The 13,531-nt window shown below is 40.6% G+C and overlaps 1 protein-coding gene across 4 annotated transcripts in view; it reads left to right on the forward strand.

The window, feature by feature from the left end:
* Positions 1–13,531, forward strand: part of Dip2c (disco interacting protein 2 homolog C) — a 392,422-nt gene that overhangs the window by 301,155 nt on the left and 77,736 nt on the right. The window lies entirely within an intron of this gene.

The raw sequence follows: 13,531 nt of genomic DNA on the forward strand, positions 1-13,531 counted from the left end.
AGGGGAAAAAACCAACAAGTTGGTTTTCTGAGCTGTTGAGCGGTATGGTGGCACATCCAGAGATCTGAGTACCGTGAAGACAAGCAATCTCACAGCCTGGGGGTTGAGCACCCTGAGATGCTTTTGCTGGGAGCAACGTTACTCACGGTTGGTCATAAGTTACTCCAGCCTGCTTCAGAACAGCACAGTACAGGGGGGAAGCAGTTTTGGAGATGTAAAATTTATTCTCCTGGAGTGAGAAAAGGCGAGCCCTGTAAATAGACATAAGGAAAGATTACCTGATCAGCATCATCGGTAATTGGCGCTGGCTGTCAGTCACTCCGGCCTCTCAAGTTGCCAACACTAACATAAAGAAGTGTTGACAACATATCCATCTTTGAAACGTGTAACTTACTTTTCATTGCTCTTGGGCCCACCTCTAAGTGGGTTTCTATTGTAAGTAATAGATGTATACTCCATGATGGGAAGAGGTTCACTGTTCAAAACTAGAAGCTGTGCTTATTTTTGTAGAAGAGACTGTACTGTGTTGTTCCAGCCCTAATTAAATTCAGGATGTCATATAAATGAAAGTGGCATGAAATTTGTTTAGAAGAAGCTCAGCTTGAGTGGGAAGGAGATGAGGGAGGAGCAGGAGGGAAAAAACAACCAAAATACATTATACACATGTCTGAAATTGTCAAAGAATTTTTAAAAATTACAAATAGAGCTTCCTCGAAATCTTTTTTTTTAATTAGGTATTTATTTCATTTACATTTCCAATGCTATCCCAAAAATCCCCCACACCCTCCCCCACCCACTCCCACTTCTTGGCCCTGGCGTTCCCCTGTACTGAGGCATTCCTCAAAATCTTGACTGGAAGAGTATGTTAGTTACTTTCCTTGTTGCTGTGATGAAACACTTGACAACAGCAGCTTAGGGAAGGAAGTGTTGATTTTGGCTTACAGACTGAGTGTACACTTCATTGGGGCAGGGAAGGCATGATAAAAGGCTATGAGGCAACAGGTCACAGAGAGATGCTCGCTGACGCTCAGCCAGCTTTCTCCTCTCTTGTTCAGTTTGGCAACCCAGCCCATCAGCTGGTGCCACTGCCATTTAGCATGTATCTTTTTTTCTCCTCACTTAAACTTTGCTACAAATACCCTTCCGTGTAGCCCCTTTCACTTCCAGTGAAGATGACAATGAAATTTAATCATTGCAAATAGTTTATTTAGGTAAGAAAACCTGTGATATTCTATATTTTGTTGTATTATTAACTAGAAAATGTGAAACTGAAAATTTTTAATCTTGAAAAACTAGAAATTATTTGTCATTACTTTAAATGGCTGATAAAGCATGATATTGGCAAGAGTCTCATCTCTATGCTTTAGAAGTAGTGTACCCCAGGTGCTCTCTGAATAACCTGACATATGCTTGACCTTGAAACATGAAACACACTTGGCATTGTATAGTGCAGCAAGGTTATCCTAATTATCCTCTTCCAAGACCACTTTAAAAATATGAGTTTGATTTGTGCTCCTAAGAGTGTAGGTGTCAAGAAGAAGGAGCATCAAGTTAGGTGGGGGCCAAGTGTCTCAAGTTTGAGCCCAGCCTTGCTGATGTGCAGCCACCACACAGCCTTCACCAAAGTACTTGTTTCAGGGCCTTAGATTATTCCACTGATGTGTTAGAGAACTGGATAGAGTAATCTTCAAATTGTCCTTTGAATATAAATGTTTAAGATTCGGTAGTACTGTTAAATAGCAGAACAGTCACCAAATGTGGTCCACACGTACAGTACTGACTGTTCAATTTGTTCCTCATGACAATGTGCTCTTGCTAAGGAGGTTGTCATTGTGGGTCTTGGATCATCACCAGGAAAGGATCTTGCTTTAATAGTCTCAAAGGACACTTGGTTTTCATCACCATTTTAAAGTGGTATTAACTGAGCAGAAGAGGGAGTATGTCGCATGGTCATGGGGCTGATTTAGTTGTTGCTGCTCATTTGTTTTCTTGAAACATGGAATCTTGGTGTGCTCAGCCTGGCTTTGAACTTGGATTCTATTTTATTCTGTGTTCTATTGCTGTGAAAAGACACCATGACTCTTACAAAATTAAGTATTTAATTGGGGACTTGCTTAGAGTTTCAGAGGTTTATTCCCTTTTCATCATGGCAAGGAGCATGGCAGCATATAGGCAGATATGGCACTGGGGCAGTAGCTGAGAGCTACATTCACATCCACGGTCAGTAGTCAGAGACACTAGATCTGGCAGGTGCTTTTTGAAACCTCAAAGCTACCCACCTCTGATAGACCTCCTCCCACAAGGTCATTCCTCCTAATCTTCAAATAGTGCCACTCCTTGATGGCAACTCTTTGTTGACCAAGCATTCAAACATGTGAGCCTATGGGGTGGTGGTCTTTCTTATTCAAATTACCTAGACCCTTCCTGTCTCATCCTTCCAAGTACCAGGATTATAAACATTTGCTATGATGCCTGGTTACTTTGCCAGAATTTTTGCCAAATGACTTCACTGACAAAGACTCATGTAGATGTTTTTAAAGTTAATTTATTTACTTAACATTGCAATCACAGCTTCCCTTCCCTTCTAGCCTCCCAGTCTCTCCCTCTTACCTTCCCAGCCCCTCTCAGTTTACCTCCCCGCTCCCTCCTCTCTTTCTCCTCAGAGAATGGAAGGCCTCCCTTGTCAACCTGCCATGACATATCAAATTACTGTAGTACTGAAAGGGGCATCTTCTCCTTTGAGCCTAGACAAGATAGCCCAGCTAAGGGAACTGGTCTATAGACCCAGAGCCAAACATTAGGTGTTAGCTTGGTGATTCTTGTAGAAGGTGGGGAAGAAGGATCAAAGGAGCCAGGAGAGTCAAGGACACCACAAGTAAACCTACAGAATCACATGATCTGGGCCTCTAGGGGCTCACAGAGACTGAACCACCAACAAAAGAGCACACATGGGACTAACCTGGACGCCCTACACATATGTAAGAGATGTTCAGCTTGGACTTCATGTGGGAACCTTAACTGGAGCAGGGGCTGTCTCTGACTCTGTTGCCCACCTTTGGACCCCTTTTCCCTAACTAGACTTTTCTTTTTTCCTCCAGAAATTTAAAGATAATGGATCAAATGAGAAAGGTTTGTCATTTTATGAGTCAAAATATCTGTGTATAATCCTGAACTATTTCCAGTAAGAACATTTTATAAGCCTTAAGAATTCCATTTATACAGTTTTATATTCTTGGAGTCATTCAACCCTCACTATTTGACATCTCTGGCAGAAAACTAGTGTATGTTCTCTTGGACTCTATCTCTCTTACTTGTAGCTGTCGTTACTACAGTACTGCCTCAAACATGCCGTATTAGAGTTTTTGTTAAGCAAGCTGATGTGACTGTGATTGTCACCACAAGACTCTACAGGAGCTAGAAACTGTTTTTATGATATCTGGGTTCTAAATACAATGAAAATATCTAAAAGCACTGGAAAGCCATAAGGGGCTAAGGGGATGGCCTAGTAAAATGCTTAGTATATAAGCATATGAAGACTGAGTCCAATACACACTACCTGTATTTTGAACGGGGTGGGGGTGCTGGGTACAGCAGTGGACACCTGTAGTTGTAGCACTGGGAAAGTAGAGACAAAGGAAGATCTCTGGGAGGGACTCATCAGTCAGCCAGTTCTAATAAATGGATAACCTTCAGGTTCAATTAGAGTTCCTGTCTAAAAAAATAAAATGGAGAGTGATTTAGGAAGATAATCTATATTAACCCTTGACCTTCACATGTTCCTGTGTGAGCACATGCGCAAACACACATGTACACACACATACACAGAAAGAAAAATATAACTCTAAGTGGGTTCTGGAGCAAGTACATCTTCAGCTTATCCCCAAGAAGCCCATCACCATGTATTCTCTGGAAACAGAGTAGAATGTGAGGCCAGATTCTATGCTCAGTGAGCACATGTGATTATCAATTGCTAAGTGCAGTGATTTTTCTACAGTTTTACAACATAAATTTCTTTCTTAGTTGTTGCAACTGATAGGAAATAACATACTTCTTGACAATTCAGTTCCTGCCTAAAAAGACTAAATTGCTGCCAAGTATCCAAGTGATACAATCTCTAGAAATAAATTTATTTTCTTTTCTAAGTTTTGACTGAGAAAAGAAAAACAACTGCTCACAGAGGATCTGACTGTGTCCTTCCTGAAGTTGTTTCTACTTCTCTTCCCAGTATCAGGGTAGTCTCTGCCTTATAGTACCACCTTTTCTTTGCTAAGCAAAGAGGAGATTAATGTGCTGCTTCTCTGATGGTCTGACCTCTGTACCTCTCTGGAAGACAGTATTCCAGGGCCAGGGATACCTCAGGCCTCCAGAGTATGCTTGGCTGAGTTTGCCTTGTCTGGACAAAGTCCTTTCACAGTACCTCAGAGCAGTCTGGAAACCAAATAACATCCTAGTACACCCTCTACAGATTTTCATAACCTTGATACAACAGGGTCATAAAAGAGATCCTATTCTTAAGATCATTTGAATAAGAAAACAGCATAGACCTTACAGAAAACTGTAGAATACTAAGAACTTGATTGTCTTTTCTCTTCATACTTCTTAATTTATACACACATATTCTCCATTATTTACCTCTGTTTCTGTGGCTTGGGAACTACAAACCAGACCAACCCCTCTTTGGTGGGTGTATGTCCCATTAGAGAACGTGAGAATGCATCAATCTGCTCTGTATTTTCCTTTCTTCCTCATATGACAGGTTGCAGTCAATATATAGGGACATGACATGTAGTTCATTTAGTATCTAAAAGGGGACATAATGGCCCAGTCTCCTTTACTTTCTGAGTGCCTATTCTAGGCACACATGCATTCTCCCACTGAAACATATTCACAGGAAGTGATAACATGGCATATATGAAGGCCAGGCATGTCAGTAACAAATTCCCCCAGATTCTCCCTAGGAAAACACGGTCCATGAACCTTAATTATTGCGGGATTTAATGCTAATGTTTAGAATAAAGCTACTATGGGAAATGTTGAGGAAAGGAAGAAGGAATGAACCTATGTTTTTCCATGAATAATTAAAGAAAAAAACATTTGAGTAGTGTATCGAAAGCCAAGCTTTTGGAGAAACTATGCACTGTTACAAGTATAAAACATGTTAAGTTGATATTGGAATGACCACTGTACATTACCTGAAGATTGGAGTCGTGTACTAAAGGTGATAATCTAAGTTAACAAAGACTAGCGAAACAACTACAAAAACTGGTAAGGAAGTACTTCACCTACAGTATTCCAATGTACCTATTGTCACTTAAAGCTATGCTAATCTGGAAACAAATATAGAGACCTATCACCACAAACAGTGAAAAAAAAATTGTATATTCATCAGAATGACTGTGCAAAGGTTTAAGAAAAGGCACAGTATAGCAAGGTATGATCCATGCCCATATTACCAGATACTTAAGTGCTAAGAGAGAAAGATAATCTGAGGACAGGAGGTGAAGATCAGCCTGGGGAACATAGACACAAAAAGATATTCCATCAAGATTTCAAACATCTGCGATGAAAATAAATCTCCTGATCTCAAAACACAGTATATTCATTGACAAATTTACAAGGTCATTATCAATGGAAATGGAATGCCAGAACAAGAATGCAATGCTAATGAAACATGGATGTTGCAGTGTTACTGGTCCCCAGAAAGACACTGCACTTTCTGTATACAGCTGGGAAGGCAGTCCATACAAGGATAAAGAATGCTCACAAGGAATAATTGTGTGGGGGCATAATAAGTAATTGCAAAGTGAACTTGCTCTGATAGGCAAAAATACTAGCAAACTTGTTCTAAAGCAGTAGTTCTCAACCTATGGGTCACATATCAGATATACTGCATATCAGATATTTAAGGTTAATAACGGTAGTGAAGTTATAGTTATGAAGTAACAATGAAATAATTTTATGGTTGAGGGTCACTAAAACATGAAGACCTGTGTTAAAGGGTTGCAGCATTAGGAAGGTTGAGACCACTGCTCTAAAGGAAAAAACCTTTCTTAGTATGGACTGTCATGGGTTGCCAAGGATGCCATTCCTAATTGGTTTCAGAAACATTTCATCCTGGCAGTGGCTGCTCACAGCAATGAAGTTGACTGGGTGACAGCTGCAAGATTGTTATTATTCCTAGATGGCTATTCTGTTTATCCTCCTAATGAAATATTCATTAAGAAGGGTTCTTGCTACATGCTTTCATGAGCCCACCCATCTGACTAGAATTCTCATGGATTAGTAGTTAGTATGAAAGCACTTTGTTGAACAGGGTGTTAGCAGCACCCTTTGTTAAACAGAGGCGTGGGTATGGAAGGTGTTCAGAAAAATAGTGTGTCACCTGTGCTATTAACAGTGCTTGGAACACAAAGACAAAAGAAGGATATGAGTGTTGGCACATACTATTGCCTGGTGCTCTTTTGTTATGATAGTGAACAAGGTATTGATGAACTCCGTGTGTCAAGTGGTATCATGAGGAGGATGCCTGAGCTCCTTCTGCAACACACACACACACACACACACACACACACACACACACACACACACACACACACTTTTAGACTCTGTCAGCTGGAAGAAGTGGATATTGAGCTTTTTTCACATCGGAGGCTCCAGTTACCCATTTATGGAAAATGGTAGAAGAGGTGATCATGGTAGTAGAAGTAGTGATAACACTTAAGAGTGCCAACGATGGCAAGGTGAGATGGACTGACCAAGGGACTGGATCATTTGTGAGTAAACGACACATCAAGACCAATGGCTCTGGAAGAAACATTTGAAGCACACATTCAGCAGCTGCCTTCTTGGCCCTAGAGAAGATTCTTGCTGATTTCCCGCTGCTTCTCATGCTTCTCACCAAACGTAAAATGTGTGGCCACTTCTTGTTTAAAAAGAAAAAAAAAAACACCTTCACAGGTGAAGATTGATGGCTGCCATTGTTTACTGCTGACGGGTGCTTCTAGGCATATTACGTATGCTGACACATTACTTGTTTCCTGTAATAATGGTGTGCCCTATTTTGTACTGCTAAATACAAATTTACTGTGGTAATTGTGAGATTATTGTTGCTTGTTGGTAGCAAAGAGAAATAATGGTGACATCAGACAACCACAGATCATCCATACGGGTGAACTAAAATGATGACACATTTTTCTAAAACCTCAATTTACATCCACTGTTTTTCATACACAACATTTAAATATATGTAAAATTATCTTTGTGCTATATGAATAATATAAGGAACTCAGTAAACCCCACAGCGGCAGGCATCACTGGTACTTATCTGAGCATGGAGAGCAGAGGATGACCAACACTTGATGTTTTCTCCTCAAGTACTCTCCCCACCGTATACTTCTCAGACAGGGGCTCTCGCTGGACCTGTAGTGCACCAGTGTGGCTTTACTGGCTGGCCAGAAAGCACTAAGACTTGCCTGTTCCAACTCACCAGCAAATTTTGTGCTTATACATATTTCCCATCCACAAAATATTGTGCATATGAAAACTTTCAAAATCAAGGCAGTGGCCAAACTTTAGAGCATTTCTTATTCCAAGCATTTCGGGTCGCAGATTCTTAACTTGTAATGAATGTATAGACATAGTTTTTATTTGCTTTTTGATGGTATTGAGGATTAAACCTAGGATCTCACCTATTTGATGAGCATTCTACCATCATAGTACATTCCCAACTCTGAAAAGATAGAATTTTAAATGTTTTATCCACATGAAGTACTCACAAATACAACAAATGATACGTCTCTTCATATGTGGATTTCAGAATTATAAATTCGTGTAAGCAAAGATGAAACAGAGTACTTCTCACATTTTTATCATTTTTATTATGACACAGGTTTTGCCACTATGTACTTCTCATTGGATTAAACTCACTGTGTAGCTCAGACTGACTTTGAACTCCAGAGGCTGAAGTAGGAGGATTTCATAAGTGCTAGGACTACAGGTATATACCACCACATTTGGCTAACAGTCTTTCATCAACCCAGACTAGAAGCCCTTAAAATGAAGCAGCAGGCTTTGCATAATGTTAGAAATTATAGTATAGGTTCTGAAACTAGCATTTTATTTCTAAATAATACCTTGAGTAATTTTTGGATGGCTGACTTCACATCTCAGAGGAGGTCTCTGGTTCCTTGGAGAAACACACTTTCCTCTGGTGCTGAGAAAAAGCAGCAAAAAGAATCAGTGAAGAGCTTAGGAGATAGCTCAGTTGGTAATGCACTTGCAACATAAATGTGAGCATCTGAGTTTGGGTCCCCACAGCCATATAAAAAGCTGGTGCAGTGGTACATGGCTTTAACCCAGTGCTGGTGAGTTGGAACAGGCAAATCTTAGTGCTTTCTGGCCAGCCAGTGAAGCCACACTGGTGCACTACAGGTCCAGCAAGAGCCCCTGTCTGAGAAGTATACGGTGGGGAGAGTACTTGAGGAGAAAACATCAAGTGTTGGTCAACCTCTGCTCTCCATGCTCAGATAAGTGCCTGTGATGCCTGCCGCTGTGGGGTCTACTGAGTTCCTACAATGCTGAGTCCGCACAGAGGTTGCTACCTTGTGCTGTGTTAGAACTCCTATTGTTGTATGTGTGATATATGTCTATGTGCTTTTGAAAAGTTAGGCCTATCTGTATTTTAATTTCCTTTATCTATTTTTGGGGGGGGGAATATTTTCAAAGCTTCAGCCTTTACAAACAGAAATAATCTTTCCAAAAATAAGAAGTGTTATTTAGCTTCTGGCAAAGCTCGGGACAAATTGGAACTGTGTGTGGGTCAATCTGCAGTCACATTCAAGTATATCTGGCATCTGGGTTGATGACTTACAACTCGTTCAACCAAACTGAAAGTTGCTACAGACTCCAAGTTGTCTTGTTGCTGAGTTACACATAATACATTTGTTTTGGCAACTTAGTTTACCTCATGGGAGAAATAGTACAGTTTTATTAGACTTCTAGAATAGGAATGTGTGCAAGAAGACTTTGGCTATAATGAACAAAACAATATCTTGATAACTAATCTCTACTGACTGGTTTGCTGTTTTATATTAAGTATGTAATTCAATTCAGATTTGCCAGTGAAATTATTATTAGCCCCTGTTCCTCACCACATCTTCTGTGCTACATCTGGGTATCTTTCAGCTTTTCTGAAAGACGGTTTTATATAAATTCACAATGGCTTAAAACTGGACAGAAGTTTAATTTTTATTCCATGGATTGAACCTATTTGGAGAGCTTTAAAAAAAAAAAAAAAAAAAAAAAAAAAAAACCTGTACTGTTACCATAGCATTTAATTAGAAGCTCAAGTGTAGAAGTCTCACTAAGAAATCTTTTATCTATTTAACAAAGTCACAGTTCTCATAGCCTCCACTAAAAATGGCTGTTCCCTGGGCCTGGTGAGGTAATGAGTGGGTAACGTGGTCTCTACATGAGCATGTAGACCTCCATCCCACAGAAAAGACGGCATGGAGCTGCGCATGGGAGGGCAGAGAAGGGATGCTGAGACGTGTCATAGCCAGTCTAGCTGAATTGGCAAGCTTTGAGAACATCTGTACACACCTGAACTGACTCTAAAGTCTGCAGAGAATAAATTAAAGTAGGCTTGGTGGTGCAATTTGAACCATGTTTATATAACAAGGATAAATGATAAAAGGTTAACTGGGAAATAGCTCAGAAAGGCAAATACTATATGAAAACTTTGGTACAAACATTCATTTAGATAAACTTGTGTGCATCTTGTATACAACTTCAAACTAGTACAACTAGAAGCATTTCTACATAAATGTTCTACATTTCTACCCCCACACGATGATGATGTCATATACACTCCAAGTAACGGACACTGCCTGGTTTCTCAGGAGCTCTTTAGAGCTCCTCAGCCAAGTGGAGTTACTGTTAAGAAACCCTCTTCCTAATCAATCCTTTCTGTTTTAACTGGAAATACAACTGCCAGCATGTGTTTGGGAATCTCCAAGACCCGGGTTTTCAGGCATAGCAAGCATTCTCCATTTTGGCTAGTTGCTGTTTGTAGGTGTACAGTATTTTAGAAACCTCAGTGTTCCTAATTTACCCATAAATGAGAATCCACCATAAACCTAGCATCACAATTAGCCCACTCAAAAGTGACATCATATACCCTGTTCTCCACACTAATGATACACATTCACATCCTGTCCACATGCATGTCTCCAGGTAGGTCAGGTGTTCCCAGCATGTCAGTCACATGCTCAACTTTGAGATGATGTGCTGCTTATCCTGTCTCTTGAAAGAGTGCTGTAGTGACCACTGGAATTGAGACACGTCTTCTGAGAGATCTAAGGTTACTTTTATTATTATTATTTTACTAATTGCTGCTTCGGCTAATATTTCTATATCAGTAGCACTTGTAATCTTATGGGAGGGAAAACTTATTTCATCAGCTATATCCCAACTTAGTTTTGCAGGTCTCCTCTATTTATCATCCTCTTCTCTAATTTCTGATTAAATTATTTCAAGACCGACATCATGGATGAAGGATAAAGAGGAACTGACCATCTCCTCTCTTCTTTGGTTATGTGGGAATTGCCATGCACTCTCTTCTTGAACCTTCCTGTGTCTGTCCTTTATGCTTCTGTCAGAGCGGCTTTTGGGGAGAGCAGCGAGGCAGGGCCTTGGTTACTAACAAGGTAGAGGAGCCTGTCTAGGACCTTCATGAAAGTCTAGCACTTGTAACATAAAAAGCATCCTCATGGGGTGGGGATTGGGGGAATGGGATCAGGGTAGGGGTTCCACATTGTGCTCTTTACAACATTTATCTCAATACTATCATATCGGTTTCTTTAAAAAGTAGAAAAAATGCAGCTACATCCTTAGCAAGTTTTCATTTGGGTTTGATGAGTTCCCTAGAGTTCACCACTACAACATAGTTTGTTCTTCTAAGTGTTTGCCTTTTGTCATTCATTATTGTATATAAGAGGGAGTACATGAATGGGGGTGCATGTATCACAGTATGCATATGGAGGTTAAGGGGCAACTGTTGGGTATTGGTTTCCTGCTACCTTTTTGAAGCAGGGTTTCTTCGGTGATGCATACTCCAGGCTAGCCAGCTCATAAGCTTCCAGCTGATTCTTCTATTTCCCGTCCCACTATAGGGGTACTAGGGTTACAGGTGCTTTTCACAGTATCTTTGTACATGAAGTCCTGGAATCGAACATCAGGTTCCATGACAAGCACTTTCACCTCTAAGCCTTTTTCTTATCCAGAGTGATTTTATTTTGATCTTCACCAATATCTTATTTTCTAACTGAGGCATATTATAAGTCCTGCTGGTTATGTCAGTTATGTATGTGGACCTGTCCCCTTCAAATGATAGGTCTATGCCTGTAAATGCACAACGTAGTACCTCTGCTTCCTAGTAAGCAACATTATTTCGTTTCCATTGCTGTTGTCATGCCTGGCCATGAGGTGCAGGGTGGTGGCTTGAGACTCTGACTACTTGCGTCTTTTTCTTTACCTGCCAGCTTTGATAGTTCTCACCATTCATTATTGGTCATCATTGGGATCTGATCTAGGAGTCCTTGAGAACCAGATGCCACCTCTTGTTTTGGGTATTCTGTCCCTGTTCTTACATGTTACTTTTATGTGGGTAACACATGGGAGGCACACAGGATGTAATTTCTGATTAAAGCATTAGTCACCAGTATTCACTCCTACTGAATGTTTCAGTAGAATGAGCATATAAATGCCCTTGTGCTATTGAAAGTATTTGATAACTTACCTCTCTGTCTCCCCAACCTTCTGTGACAGTCAGTTTTTTTATCTTCTCTCATACTCACCCTGCCCATTCTGTCAGGATGTTTCTGAATCCACCCACTTTTCCTTCCCTACACCTTCCCTGGTCCATCACCCCTCACCTGGATTCCCAACCACTTCTCATCGGTCTCCTCCCTTTCACCAACCACACGCCTGCTGAGGCCCATTGCAGGTACAGATGCCTCATTTAGATGAGAGTCTGGAGCAGCATGCCTTCCCCTTCTAATCCTCACAGGTGTGGCATTTTCCAACTTTCCCACCTTTCCCTCTGCCCAGGGGACCTGGCCACTCCATCCATATTTGCTGAGCTTACTTCAAGCTCTGCTGTTGCCATAGAATTATTGACTTCCCTCAATGGCTGTGCCACTTACTGGTATATTTATTCATCTTTTACTGTGACCCTCTACCTGGTAACGAGTTGGCACCTAATTTCTTTCAGATAAATGAGTAAAAATAGTATTCAAACATATATACTTTTAGACCCCCGCCCCTCATGCATGTGGTAACCCTACATCATTTTCTAGGAGAGGCTGCTGTGGGATATGCTTTTTCTTGGGAGTTTATGCATACTTCATGAACATTGTTTCAGCTTACACAGTGGAATGGTATGCCATTTTGGATTTTTATGTATTTGCTTCTATTTCACAAAATGATATAGTATGTTGTCTATAGACTGACATGATTTTCATATCATGATCTGCTGAAAATCAGCTCCAGCAAGAATGCAGTATGCCATGCTGTCAGCTGTCTGCAGCCTACCAGCCTATCCAGAAGACACTTTGGTGAGAGAGAACTAGTTGGGAAGAGGTCTTAGGCAACTGTCCAAGGAGATTTGTTCTTAGTCATACTTTGGGGCAGAAGAAAGCATTTACTACATTGCTGTGGAGAAGCGTACAAGTTCAGAAAATTCCCAGCCATGTGGTCCCTGCCAGAGTGAGGATTTTACAAAGCTGTGGAAAGGCCATGGTTGTCTAGTTTATTGAAAGAAATAATGAATCAAAAGTGTTTGCACAATTTCCCCAGGCTCTGGACACACACAGTTCTGTGGCTTGTGAGTGCACACTCATGACAGAGCGTTTTCTGGACACATTCATGGCAGGTAATGGCCCTTCCCCACTTTCCTCTTCTCTGGTGTGGGTGGTGATGTTCTCAAATACGTCAGCTTTCTGATTGACATTGATCCTGAGGTTCATGAACAGAAATAGATAAGCTATGATTTGAGATTTTAAAGCTGAATCAGGAAAAACCATAAGAAACATCTAAGTTGGTCTTGAGTCCAGGCCTGCTCGCTGGTGCTTCCCTTGTACTCTGATCACATCCTCAGTCTTACCACAGCAGCCACTTCCTTGCTTAATTGTTATGGTGCTTAAACCAGTGCTGGCTTTGTAAGCAGATGAACTTTTTAATTAGCTCCTGGGATTAGACTTCCCGAGACAACTGACTGCAAGAGATAACAACTCCTTTCAGCATTGAATGTATTTATTTTCTTAAAGATATATTTCATACCTTGAGTATCTTCTGCCCCACCCTGTTCTTGCAATCCTCCTTTCTTCAACCCTCCTTGTTCCAATTAAGCCTTTTGTTCCCCTAAACATTACTTCTCCTTTCAGTCAATATATGCAAACATTCCTTTATATGACTATAAAATCTAGGAACTACAAACAAGAGAAAACATACATTACTTGTCCTTTTGAGAACG

This window comes from Mus musculus, chromosome 13 (genome assembly GCF_000001635.26).
Source record: "Mus musculus strain C57BL/6J chromosome 13, GRCm38.p6 C57BL/6J".
Lineage (NCBI taxonomy): Eukaryota > Metazoa > Chordata > Mammalia > Rodentia > Muridae > Mus > Mus musculus.